The sequence below is a fragment of the Cydia splendana genome, chromosome 25 (assembly GCF_910591565.1).
Source record: "Cydia splendana chromosome 25, ilCydSple1.2, whole genome shotgun sequence".
NCBI classification, from domain to species: Eukaryota; Metazoa; Arthropoda; class Insecta; order Lepidoptera; family Tortricidae; genus Cydia; species Cydia splendana.
The window spans coordinates 3152420-3166022 of NC_085984.1; the positions used below are offsets into that span (position 1 = coordinate 3152420).

The following is a 13603-nucleotide window of genomic DNA, read 5'->3' on the forward strand; positions in this document are numbered from 1 at the left end:
AATGCTTGCATCTTGTATCTAAAAGAATTGATCAACAAATATAGGTAGAGTTAAACCAAGAAAAGTCTGCAGAGATCTGACAGCTCACGCAGTGCAAGTGTTATTTTAAACGTCAAACTTCTATGAGATTATGACGTATAGTCAAAATCTCGGCAGACTTTTCGTGATCTAGTTCTAATGAGTAAGGTACCTTACAGGTGTTTGTAAATATAATCGAGAAGAAAACCAAACTGAATGTTAATTGAATTTTACCTCTACTTAAATTGTCGGAAAAAACTTTTGGCCACCTCCATAATCATTTAAAAAACATTAAAAATTCAAACATTTTCAATTTAATTGTGATTAATTATTAATTGTAAAAGTGTTAATTGTAATTTATTGATAAGTTGTATAATTGATCTTTTAATTTAATTTTGATAAGCGTAATATATTGTAATTTGAGTTATTGTAGTTTTGACAAATTTAATAATAAATTTATGTCTAACATTTGACTCATTTTAATTGATCTAAACACTCAGTTAGCCAGGTGTAGAACGATTACATACTTGACTACCATACGAGTATAAAATATCCCCCATAATTCCACCCCACCGCTGGCAACATCAACGCACGCGCACAGTACCAACCCGACCATCGCCCGCGCGGCCGCGATGCCCATCGCAACGAAAATCGATAACGAAACGCAATTAAAACTAAACTAGAAACAACCAAAAATAAAACGCGCGACTACTCGAACCCTTCAAAATTTCAAATTTCGAATTTATACTTTTTAAATCTCGCAACAAATCGAGCATATGGCCAGTCCAAGGATGTGAACTTTTTTTGTTTCTCAACAGTGCAATGAAATGTGGATCTTAAGTGTATACGTGTAAAGTTCAGTTTTGAAGTGTTAAGGATTAAAATAAGTTTTTTATTAAGGTAAGGTGACCTTTCGGGGTATTTTAATGTTCTTATTGGTTTTAATTGTTTGGTATGTCGTTGATTTTTAAATTAAAGATGGCGAGATAGAATTGTTTTGACAATTGAGCCCTTGACAGAAAGGGCGTTTTAAGGTTATTGTTAAGGCAAATATAAGTACATAATAATATACAGGGTGGTCCAAACCTTGACGTCCAAAATTTTTCGTGGATTCCTCAAGTCGTGGGCTATCAGAATATACCCCATGTATGTTAGCCGATTTTCCATAGTTTTCGAATTAATTTTTTTTTAACATTTATTTTTTGTTAAGAAATTTAAGTTTTTTTGTTAACACTTGCACACTGTGCTATCAAAATCGCTGCAGAGTTAGCTTGGTCTGACTTTAACCATAACTTTTTTATTACATATTTGTTAGGAAAATAATAAATATAATCAATATATTTAAATTAACATTTAACTACGTAGGGTACTTAAAGGCGGTAGAGTTAGAAAGACGTAGAGTCCATAAATTATAGCAGGAAGAATGTAGAGCCATATTTATGGCGTGAGTTCACACTATAAATTAACGCTTGGAGTAATGTATGATTATATGTACAGTAAAGAACTTGGCGTATTAAATTTTAGGTACTTCTAATTCAACCATATTTTGAATTACGGACCGATTCAAATTATGATTATAAAAAGTCACAGCGGTACGATACCGATCTTTCAGTGTCAAAAGTGAGATTACTTCAGGCAAAAAACGTCACTTGATACTGACAGATCGATATCGTATCGCTGTGACTTCTTATAAGAATAGTTCGAATCAGGCCGTTAGTATTGATTATTAATTGGTTGACGAAGTTTTTTATACCGCGTGTCTATATTTTTTTTTACAAAAGCAGAATGATTAGGTAGTGGTATAAAGAATTTAACTAATTAGGGTTCCGTACCCAAAGGGTAAAAACGGGACCCTATTACTAAGACTCCGCTGTCCGTCCGTCCGTCCGTCCGTCTGTCACCAGGCTGTATCTCATGAACCGTGATAGCTAGGCAGTTGAAATTTTCACAGATGATGTATTTCTGTTGCCGCTATAACAACAAATACTAAAAAGTACGGAACCCTCGGTGGGCGAGTCCGACTCGCACTTGTCCGGTTTTTTTTCTATAAGCATCTATAAAAATTTAACTTGTACAAATACTTCAAATGCAAAGACTACGCTTTAAAAACTCAGATATCTTCAGACTCAGAAACGAGCAATTCTTGTATATGTATTTATTTATTTATATGTATATTTCGGGGATCTCGGAAACGGCTCTAACGATTTCGATGAAATTTGCTATATGGGGGTTTTCAGGGGCGAAAAATCGATCTAGCGAGGTCTTATCTCTGGGAAAACGCGCATTTTTGTATTTTTATATGTTTACGAGCAAAGCTCAGTCTGTTAGATATTTTCTCGTAATCTTAAATCGTAAAAATCGTAAAAGTAGGTACCTACTTGGTAAGTTGGTATATACTACATTAAAGGGGCCCACTGATTAACAGTCCGCCGGACGGTATCGGCCTGTCAGTTGTTCGGAACTGTCAAAATTTTGTTCTAACTGACAGGCCGATACCGTCCGGCGGACTGTTAATCAGTGGGCCCCTTAACACGTTTGATTGTATCTTACATGAGGCCACTCGTCAGATAATAGTGTAAAACAATACATTAAGTTTATATTTCCGCCGGTTTGAGAATTACCCAGACAATAACAGTTATCAACTTATCACATCGTCTTGGTTACGTAATGACAAGGTTTTCTTAAACGTAACCTTTTAACCTGCGAGTGTGTAACCGTGACGTATGTTCTATTCTTATACTAGCGACCCGCCCCGGCTTCGCACGGGTTAACAAAATTATACACCTAAAACTTCCTCAAGAATCACTCTATCGATAGTTGGAAATCGCATGAAAATCCGTCAGTCGTTTTTGAGTTCATCGCGAACACACAAACAGACAGACGCGGCGGGGGACTTTGAGATGATGTAGGGTTTTTAAATAAATAAATAAATAAAGAAGGAGGTAGGGGACCATTGGGCAGTCGCGAGGTTCGGGCACCCCCATGTCCTGATCGATCTTGTCCTGATTTACAAGGGGGTGCCCGAGCCTCCCGACTGCCCAATGGTCCCATACCTCCCCTACCTAAGTATCTGATTAGACACTTAAGCCTATTTTAGAGTCGTTTAGATATTTGTAATCACCTTGGCCGCTCCGATATGTATGAAGTGTTAACCATTTCGCACTATAGGTACAATCTGTAAGCTATAAGCTCTATACAAACGAGTCAAGGCCCCGCCCACAACATTGCGTCATAGACGGAACTGACGGCATTCGGTTTGCGTTCACTAGGACCTCGGAGATAGGTATCTGTACTATCTGTCTCTGAGAAATAGGTGATTGTCCATTGGGACAGTTGCAGTAAATAGCTCAGACGAGACTCATGAGACCAAACCGTGTTTTTAAATAAATTATGTTTATGAGACTTATATCGACCGGGATATGAACCGTGATTACCTTTTGTATTGTTATCAAGCTCCCGATTTTTCACGATTTTTTTTATATTCGATCTTTAAAGATAATTTAATCACGGTCATATCCCGGTCGATATAAGTGAATCATTCAAAACTGTTATGTTTATGAGACAAAACTAGGAATTAAAACGTATTCTAGCGATAATTTTGTTGCCGCACAAGCATTCGCAACACAAATTTATTACAAGTTTATTACAAGAGAATTAGAATTCGTCAGCATAATTATAAAATTATAATTATCACATATTAAGTACCTTTGGCTACACGGTATATATCATTTTGCGACAACTTAGTATGAAAAGCACTAGTGCAGAAATGAATTTCATTTCTAATTTTTGCATGCTTTAATACAATCCCATACCAGTCGGGTAACATAGGCCGCGAAGGGTAACTTTAGACATTAAGGTTAATGCACCGAATGGCTCTAGGTATTATCGTGCTGAAATTACAACATTTGCAATCTGGTTGGCTTTCGCTAAAGTTACCCGCTGTTGGGTTTAAATGGTTAAATTTCCCGAATTTACGCTATATAGACTTTTACTCCATTAGAAAAAAGTGACACTAGTCATTCATTCATTCATTCATTTATTTCTATAACAATATGATATTGTGTTAGAAAGTCTATTTTCACCGTCCTTAATAAAGGTTTAATACCTGGGAGACCGAGCTTTGCTCGGAAAACATATAAAAACTCAAAAATGCGCGTTTTCCCAGAGATAAGACCTAGCTAGATAGATTTATCGCCCCCGATAACCCCCATACCTACCTATAGCAAATTTCATCGAAATCGTTAGAGCCCGATATATATCTACATATAAATAAATATACAAGAATTGCTTGTTTAAAGGTATTAGATTAGATCCTTCACAAGCTTACTTAAGATATAACATATAACAACAAACATCTGATACAAACAACTGAACAGGTAGATGAGAAGCGACCTTGATGAGATCACTGCGATCTTAATAACTTCACCTTCATAGCTTCATAATAGCATATTTATACACGTATTATACTTCTTGTGGGTATGTTATATTGTATAGATCATTGGGATGACGTGTTTTAGAATCCGGTTTATTAGTGAGATATAATACTTATACAATATAGAACAAAACCGGGCATAGGTTTTAATTCGATTTTATCTCACGCTATATCTGTATCTTTAAGTATTTAAGTAAAAGTAAATAATTTGTACATTTTCGGGTAGTAATAACATTTATTGGTTAACCAACCAAATACAAAACCGCCTGGATCAGTCACTGAACGACCTGACTTTAGCCTACATTATTTGATCATGTAATGTTTTCATCTACCCTCAACTGGCTTTAGGAGCCATTTGAGGGTAGATTTTGTTGACTTTTATTTAAATACCTAAAGATACAGAGTAGGTGATTTTTTTTCTCATTCACTTCAACCATTGTATCTTTATATTTTAAACATTATCAAACAACACAACGGGACTTAATCGCCAGTCGGGGCTTGAGCCAGTCTTCTCCGAGACCACGGGGACAACGCCGTCCTCGAAACGTCGGAGGTAAATCTTAAAACTTAAATACGCGATTAAGTCCCGTTGTGTAGTTTGATAATGTTTAATAATCGTGAAAGTTTAAATCAGTGTTTTATATTTTAAATCAGATCCCCAGATCAGAGATGTTACATATATGTCAACTTACAATAAAAAGTATTTTATTCAATAACAAAACTTATACAAACTATTATTAAAATTATGTATAAACTAAATAAATTAAAACTAAAACTAATAAAATAAATAAATAAAACTTACCCACCTACCTTAGGTCCCCCAGATCTGTCCCCTGCGGAAGGGTGCCCATAAGGCTGGCTACATTCCCAATACTTACAATTGTGCAACCTAAATGTATGTTTGTGTACTCTCTCTTGCAAAAGGCTTACATTAACATTAGCATGCCGATTGGGTCCTGAGTTAATCAGTGATGTAATAACAGATTATACACGTTCCGCCTTCGCAAGGCTTTAGTGCCACGGAATATGGACTTTACTTTGATTGAAAAACGGTGAAAAGTTACAGTAGGATCCAGTACCGTCTTTACCATAAGGGCACACGGGGCCCGTGCCCAGGGCCCCCAACCTCAGGGCGCCCCGAAGGACAGACAGTAACATTATATTTGATTACCTATAAAAAATAGAAGATCATGTTAGAAAAATGTTAGTTAAATTCGCTTTCTTTTTTTCCAAAAGGGCCCCAAATTTGGATGTGCCCAAGGGCCCCAGTATAGTTTAAGACGGCCCTGGTAGGATCATCATATGACAGAATTGAGGAGAAAAATGACATGTCGGACGCCCCGGCCAGGGCACGGCCCGGTCTAGCGTGAGTCGACCTCTATTCGCAAGCGTGAGCGTATCTTACTTTAAGCTCGCTCATACTGACATGTTAGTGCGAGCGAGATATTGTATAGAAAGTAAGTTACGCATACGTTAGCGAATATGTCAGTTTGACACTGCTAAGGCAGTCGTGGTAACTTGATAATATGAATATGAATATTTGAATGAAAATTAAATGTATGTATAAATTTTATTTCTTAAGTGTAGGTATAATTATGTTCTAAATTCTAATGATTAATATTTAATTTACAACTTGTAAATTTTGACATAATGCATGTTGTATGTTTATAAGTAATATAGTATTTGTACGCCACTATTGGCAGAGCATGGTGAGACTACGAAACTGTAATGTAAGATCAATCATTGTACCTGTGTTTTCACAAATAAAGAATCTCTCTCTCTCTTAAGGCTACTGACGATATTGGGCCATTTTATTAAATACAAATACAAATTATTTATTTGCCATAATACAGTGAATATGTAGATGATGACTTAAAATTAGTCGTACAGTGTAGGTAATTAAAGTTGTCAACTACACCTTTTTTTCGAATTTGGGATTTTTTATGTTAAGTATTTCTACTCTGGATCATGAGCTCTTTTAATCATAATAGGAGAAAAAAAGTGTCCCAAAATTTCCATTCAATTTTCGATGTATCCATTCCGTGACCGCCATACAAAGTCTATGAAAAATGGTAACGGAATGGAAATAAAAACCTTGGGACACTTTTTTACTCCTATTAGGATCGAAAGAGCTCGTGATTCTGAGTAGAAATAACAAAATTTCACAAAAAAAAATAAGCGTAGGGGACAACTTTAAATAAAATGGCCCTATTATACAAATACGTTCAGTGAAAAGTAAAACCTAAATTGCCGAGCTATTACAGACAGTGACTGTACACCGCTACATGTATGCAACCTATTAATACGTCAGAGTTCACAAAAGCATTAACTTTTGTTCGACGATCAACTCTTTCGTAATAACTGTAGGAAGTTTACAACATCTAAGTAACGCTTGCTACTCTTTAAATGAATAGCGAGTGTTATGCATGTAAATTCAGCTTTTGAGCATAGGTACAGTCAACTGTAAAAATATGGGTGTAGCCAACTTACTCAAAAATATGTCCCATAGTTCTTAATTCACTGATCAAACATCAAACATCAAACATCAACATTTATTCAGCAAATAGGCCACAAGGGCACTTTTACACGTCATCATTGAATTTACATACAAGGAAAAATAATACATCAACAATTTTATAAAATAAAACTAACAATTCAATCTAACGTATTACAATTACTAAGAGATGTATATGGTCTCTTAATGTCGAATTACATAAAAAATACAGATACAAAACACAAAAAAAAAATCTATAATATTTAGAGGTGTAAATGTCTCTAGGTGTCAGAACTATAAGATTATATAGTTTATCAAGTTATCCTTAGAGATGTATAGGGTCTCCAAGAGTCAATATCCTGTATAATTAATACATTCATTAAGAGAAAAGAAACATACGAGAGCAGAATGAGGCGTCTCACTGTAATTAATTAATAAAAATAAAGTTACTAAGTATAATAGCTTGTGTTAGCTTAAACAGACCAAACTGACATAAGAGCAAAGAGAATAGATAGTATAGAGGGGTCCTGTCATAGTAAATTTTGTGGTCACAGTAAATTTACTGCCATCTATCGACACACGACTAAAATTCAAAATAAAACATACTTATACAATTATCAAAAAAATTTAGGTATATATATGGATAAATGATTTTATTATTTTTATATCATTTTGACCCATGTTCATTCACTGATATCTATGTGTTAAAATTGTTAAATATGAAACGGTGTCGTCACGCCATCTAGCCGAGCATAGGCCAAAGGTGTGTGCGCCATCTATCCGAGAATGACTTTTTCTTGATTTCCGAGGCACTTTTTTTCCTTAGACTTTATTCATCTTATACGAAGGTACATATATCTTTGCATAAGAGTTATGGGACATATTTTTGAGATGATTTGTACACCCATATTTTTACAGTTGACTGTACATGTACAAACAGCAACACTCCTAACTGTACATCGGTGGACCTTATTAAAGAAGGCATAAGGTCCAACGATGTAGCTAGTAATGATAGACTATCACCACAGAATAAATAATAGTACTAGGTACAGAAGACTCAGTCTCTAACAAAACTCTGTTACGATCAGGACAGATATGTCCGCTAGGTGGCGACAGCGCCACGCGCGGCTTATGGCTAGCCACCAAAATTGGTGTGGAACGGATGTACTTTTAGCTACCTGTAGCAAAGCGACGAAATCGCGGAGTGAGCCACGCCTGCTTGTACCTACATTTAGAGTAGGACCAAGCTAGTAGCAAGAAGTGTGGCAATTAATGTCAAAATCTATGAAAACACGACGCTGACACTTCCTCACCTTGTTTTTTTCAAATCGGTGCAAAGTTACCTTAGACGAATTGTACACTCTTGAATGGACTTATTGTATTCTAAAGTTAAACCCCCATCATAAGACTTAGCAACCTCTTACAAACCAAACGATTATCAACAGTTTGTTAAAGGGCCCACTGATTAACAGTCCGCCGGACGGTATCGACCAGTCAGTTGTTCGGAACTGTCAAAATTTTGTTCTAACTGACAGGCCGATACCGTCCGGCGGACTGTTAATGAGTGGGCCCCTAGATTAGACAGACGTTTAAAAGTCAATATCGGACGGTAATATTACTAACTAGCGACCCGCCCCGGCTTCGCACGGGTTAACAAATTATACACCTAACCCTTCCTCAAGAACCACTCTATTGATAAGTGTAAACCGCATGAAAATCCGTTAAGTAGTTTTTGAGTTTCGCGAACAAACACACAAACAGACAGACGCGGCGGGGGACTTTGTTTTATAAGGTGTAGTGATTATATGTGCCGTCCCACGGGTAAAGGTACCTTATGACGGTTGGCGCTTACGCTATTATTAATGCCGCTTCAATACTATTGCAGTGCTATGCGATGTAAGCGCCAGCCGTCATAAGGCACCTTTTCCCGTGGAGAGTCACATATTATTTCATACAACGATGGGCACTTTCTTAGTGCAAAAGACATTAACGCGTCAAATTTATGGAAAATTACTTAAGATTAGGGCCGATACAGACGGACTGCGACCCGACTGCAATTTGTATGGGAAATGCACGCAAACTGCAACGCACTACACACGAACGTGGTAGCCGTCGTCGCCATACGACCGCGTACAATCTAAGCCATTTTAAAACGAAAGGTATTTTTAAATAACTTTAAAGGCATGGACTTTTTCTTTACTGTCCGTAAAATGGGGTGAGTATAGGGATTACGAGGGCAGTTGGGTTATGAATGGGGTGAGGAGGGATGATACCCCGGTGAGATGGTATTTTTAGACCAGAGTGTTATCACATTGTTACGTAAAAACTTTATTCTCTTGAGAAGTCAAGCTATTGTGTTGTAATATTGTGTCACTTCTAGCCAAAGACGAATAAAGTCTAAGGAAAAAACGTGCCTCGGAATTGAAGCAAAAGTCATTCTCGAATAGATGCCGCACACACCTTTAGTCTATCCTCGGCTAGATGGCGTGACGACACCGTTTCATATTTAACAATTTTAACACATAGATATCAGTGAATGAACATGGATCAAAATGATATAAAAATAATAAAATCATTTATCCATATATATACATGTTTTGATAACTTTATACGTTTTCATTTTGAGTTTTAGTCGTGTGTCGATAGATGGCAGTAAATTTACAGTGACTACAAAATTTACTATGACAGGACCCCTCTATACTATCTATTATTTTTGCTTCTAGCAAAATTGTCCCATCTCACTCAATTCCCCCTAACCCCGACCACAGAATAAGTAGGTAATAGTACCGACTTCGGGGTGAGCTGGGATTTCCTATTATTTTGTGTTTATCGTTGAACCTATAAAATGAAACGACAGATTATCATTGAAAAACTAAAGTTCATACCACCGGAACACTTTTCAAGTATATAAATCAACGTGCCACATATAAAAATAAACTTTTATTGAGGTTTGAACTTCGGAGTTGTCCCAACTCACCCCATTTTACGGTATGATATCTATTACAGTTTATCATTACCAAAGAGAAAAGAGTGTATAGAGAGTTACTGTCATGGTAAATTATGTAAGGATCAAAGTCAAATGGCGTTCTAACAGTTTTAATCTTCTGTGGAAAGATGGCAGTAAATGTACAATGGGTTAATTCACTTTGACAATCCGACTCTATTTTAAATTCTCTTTGTCATTACGGTTGCTCGGTACCTTAAGCAGACGTTTCTCTTTAATCAGGCGTGGGTCACTCCGCGATTTCGTCGCTTTGCTACAGGTAGCTAAAAGTACATCCGTTCCACACCAATTTTGGTGGCTAGCCATAGGCCGCGCGTGGCGCTGTCGCCACCTAGCGGCCATGTCTGTCCTGATCGTAACACACGCGTTTTGTTAGAACGTGAGTCTTCTGTACCTAGTACCGTAAAATGGGGTGAGTTGGGAGAAATTTGACTTTCAAACCTCGATAAAATTTTATTTTTACATGTGAAAACTAAATGGTGTATATAATAAGTGGTTCGGACGTTTGTATTTTAGTTTGTATTTTATTTTGGGTAGTTCCATTTCATAACTTTGACGATAAAGAAGAAACCCCACCTCACCCCGTAGTGCCTCGTATTTGGGGTGAGAGGGTTTTTCATACAAAGGTGATTTTAGAAGATTGTTGGATCGATTTTTATTTATTATGCGTATTATAGCCCCATTTTAAATTGGAATACATTATTTTTGTAGCAATAGCCTTAAAATCCCTTCTCACCCCCCTCTCAAACCTTCTCTCCCCATTCATAACCCAACTCTCCCCGCGAAACCTACTCACCCCGTTTTACGGTACCTACTATTATTTATTCTGTGCCTTAAATAATACAAAATTAATCGAGCGTTGTCACACACTCGTAAGGCTGGTAATAATCGTAGGTGTCGCGAGGCTGTGCGCGGGCGGCGCCCTTGCCGCGCCGTATCAGGCTCATCCTTACTTGTGAAACAGATGTCTTTATCAGATATCTAAGTAAGATAGTTTCCTAATTATTTACACGAAAATCTTTTTATCTCGGTATTTTATAATGTAGTGGCCATTGGGGCGGAAAGGTTCTCGAGTGGCAACCACGTACAGGAAGGCAGCGTGGGTAGACCCCCCACAAGGTGGACTGACGACCTGGTAAAGGTCGCGGGAGTCCGCTGGATGCGGGTGGCGCAAGACCGGTCATTGTGGCACTCTTTGGGGGAGGCATATGTCCAGCAGTGGACGTCCTCTGGCTGATATGATGATGATGATGATTTTATAATGTCGGCTGTACACACTCGTCGAGAGCCTCTCGCCGAGATTCTTGGCATCGCTCCGACAGTGGAGGGTCTACCATCTTGTGGTCTGAATCAGGGGTGCGAAACTCCTCACATCGGGCAAACTCGGCTCCGTTCGGCTCAGCATTGCTCCGAGCAATTATTAGGGTTTGGCACCACTTGACTTCCTTTTGCGTGCACGACCACAGATAATGACTTGAATTTTGACAACCCTAAATAGCCGAAAAGGATAGTGCAGACATTAGAAAGGGACAGCATGATTCGACCCTGAATCGCTGTCAAACTTCGGTTTTGTAGGAAGTGTCCTTTCTGTACGGTAGTACTATTCTTTATTCTGTGGCTCCGATCCAATCGGAGAATCGCGAGATGAAACAAGGAATAGCGAGACGAGAAGGGAGCAGCATGCACACACTCGTTCTCGGCCTGTCTCGAGGTCTCTCGACGAGTGTGTACAGCCGGCATAAGGATTCAAAGGAAAGAACTTTTTTTATAGAAATAACTGAAATCTCCCAGTGCCGGAAATTGTCCCAATAGTTGACTTTTTCAATCTTAAATCCAAGCATAAAAGTGACAAATTGTGGTCGTCTATTGGATTTAGGCTGTCAATAACTAGGACTACATATTTCTCAGAAAGTAGTGGAAATTTCTCAAATTTTCAGGAAATTTTCATGTAAAAACTGGAAAATTTCTATTCCCATACAAATATAATATGTATTTGACAAGTTTCTCATTTCATTTGATAATTTTGGAAACTTTTCCACGGCATATCAGTAGCTAGGACCTACCTCACACATTTCCTTTTAAGATCGGCTCATATTGGTCAAGCACTTGGATACTGAGATAGCCAATCAGCGGGAAAACCGATTAGTCGAATAAGGAGAATGTCACAATCAACTCAAATAGACATGTTACGACATCCCGCCACGGCTTATCTCTTGCGCAATAAGGACGGATATCGAATTACTGTTTACCATGACATGACTGACATGTCTGTGAAAGTTTATTGGACTATTTAATGATAATACATAGCCCACCGGATTAGCAAGCTGAAGTGGCAATGGGCAGGCCACATTGCACGCAGAGAAGATGGCCGATGGGGTCGAAAAGTGCTCGAGTGGAGACCACGGACTAGCAAGCGCAGGATGGACAGACGACCTTGTTAAGGCCGCCGGAGGACGCTGGATGCGGGTCGCTTCCAACCGGTACGAATGGAGGTCCAAGGGGGAGGCCTATGCTCAGCAGTGGACGTCTTATGGCTGAGATGATGATGATGATGAATAATAATAACTCCGCGGCCGACTTCGGCCACGGCGACTGCTGTCAACTCCGTTGCTGTCGCTGGTGTGCTCGCAAGTGGCTGATGTAGCCGATCTTGTTAGTAAAAGTTCGCGAACATTGCGGGCATGTGAGCACACCGTTAACATAGTTTTTATAGGGTATTGCCGCAGGTGGTCTGGCTTTTATTCTATCACGCTTGGCATCAAGCTCTAAGCGCCGCGCCGCGTCTAGTCTATTGGACTATTTACTGTATGTATGTATGTCGTTGAGTAATTTTGCCACTGGACTTTTTAAGCCTTTATAAGGCAGAGAGAAATATATTTCCCACGTGATTTTGAACTTTATTTTAAAGCGATGGAGTTCAATTTTACATAATTACTGACACTCTAGCCCACTCTACCCTGGCTAAGGCACCCCCTTGCCCTTTATAAGGCAATAAAGCAGTGGTGGGCAAACTTTCTTTATGGGGGGCCAGAAAGTTTAGGAAATTTAAGTGGAGGGCCAGAATTGTAGCCAAATTTTATTTTGATTTGTGATAATCGTGGGCCAATGTGCAATGTCATATAGCCCATATTCTAATTATTTCATACGACCGGCGGAGGGCCGGATAAAATCCTTTCGCGGGCCGGAGATGGCCCGCGGGCCGTACTTTGCCCACCACTGCAATAAAGGGCCAGGGTATTATAAAGCCATTTGTTATTGATTTACATTCTTAAAATGTATCGGTAATTTACAGCAAGTGCAAGCTACATCCTTTAATTATTAATCTGTTACAGACGTATCGATAACAGATGTATCGATGTTTCATTTTCTCAAACACTCGATTATGCCACAAAAACTTCTATGTCCGTTTATATGTTTTGCAACCTCTAAGTCTTTTGACTTCTTTAAATGCCACTAGACTAATGCTCCATACCCAAATCAGTCGAGCTTGATTCATTCAGACCAAAACTGAGTAGACATTTTATTATGAAAATGTTAGAATTATATCTGCGAACTGTCACTGGAGGGCATCAATTATGTTGTCTAAGGTGCCGCTAATGCCAAAACAAGAGAAATATACATACAGGTTGTTTTTTTAATAACTTGCAATATTTTA

The 13603-nt window shown here is 38.2% G+C and overlaps 1 protein-coding gene across 1 annotated transcript in view; it reads left to right on the top strand.

Annotated features, from left to right (window-relative positions):
• The first annotated feature begins 602 nt into the window (after positions 1-602).
• The window catches only part of LOC134802765 (uncharacterized), a 93294-nt gene continuing 80293 nt past the window's right edge, over positions 603-13603 (top strand). The window contains exon 1 of the mRNA XM_063775459.1: positions 603-923. The gene's annotated coding sequence lies outside the window, so the exon portion shown is untranslated. The remainder of the gene's footprint in view (positions 924-13603) is intronic.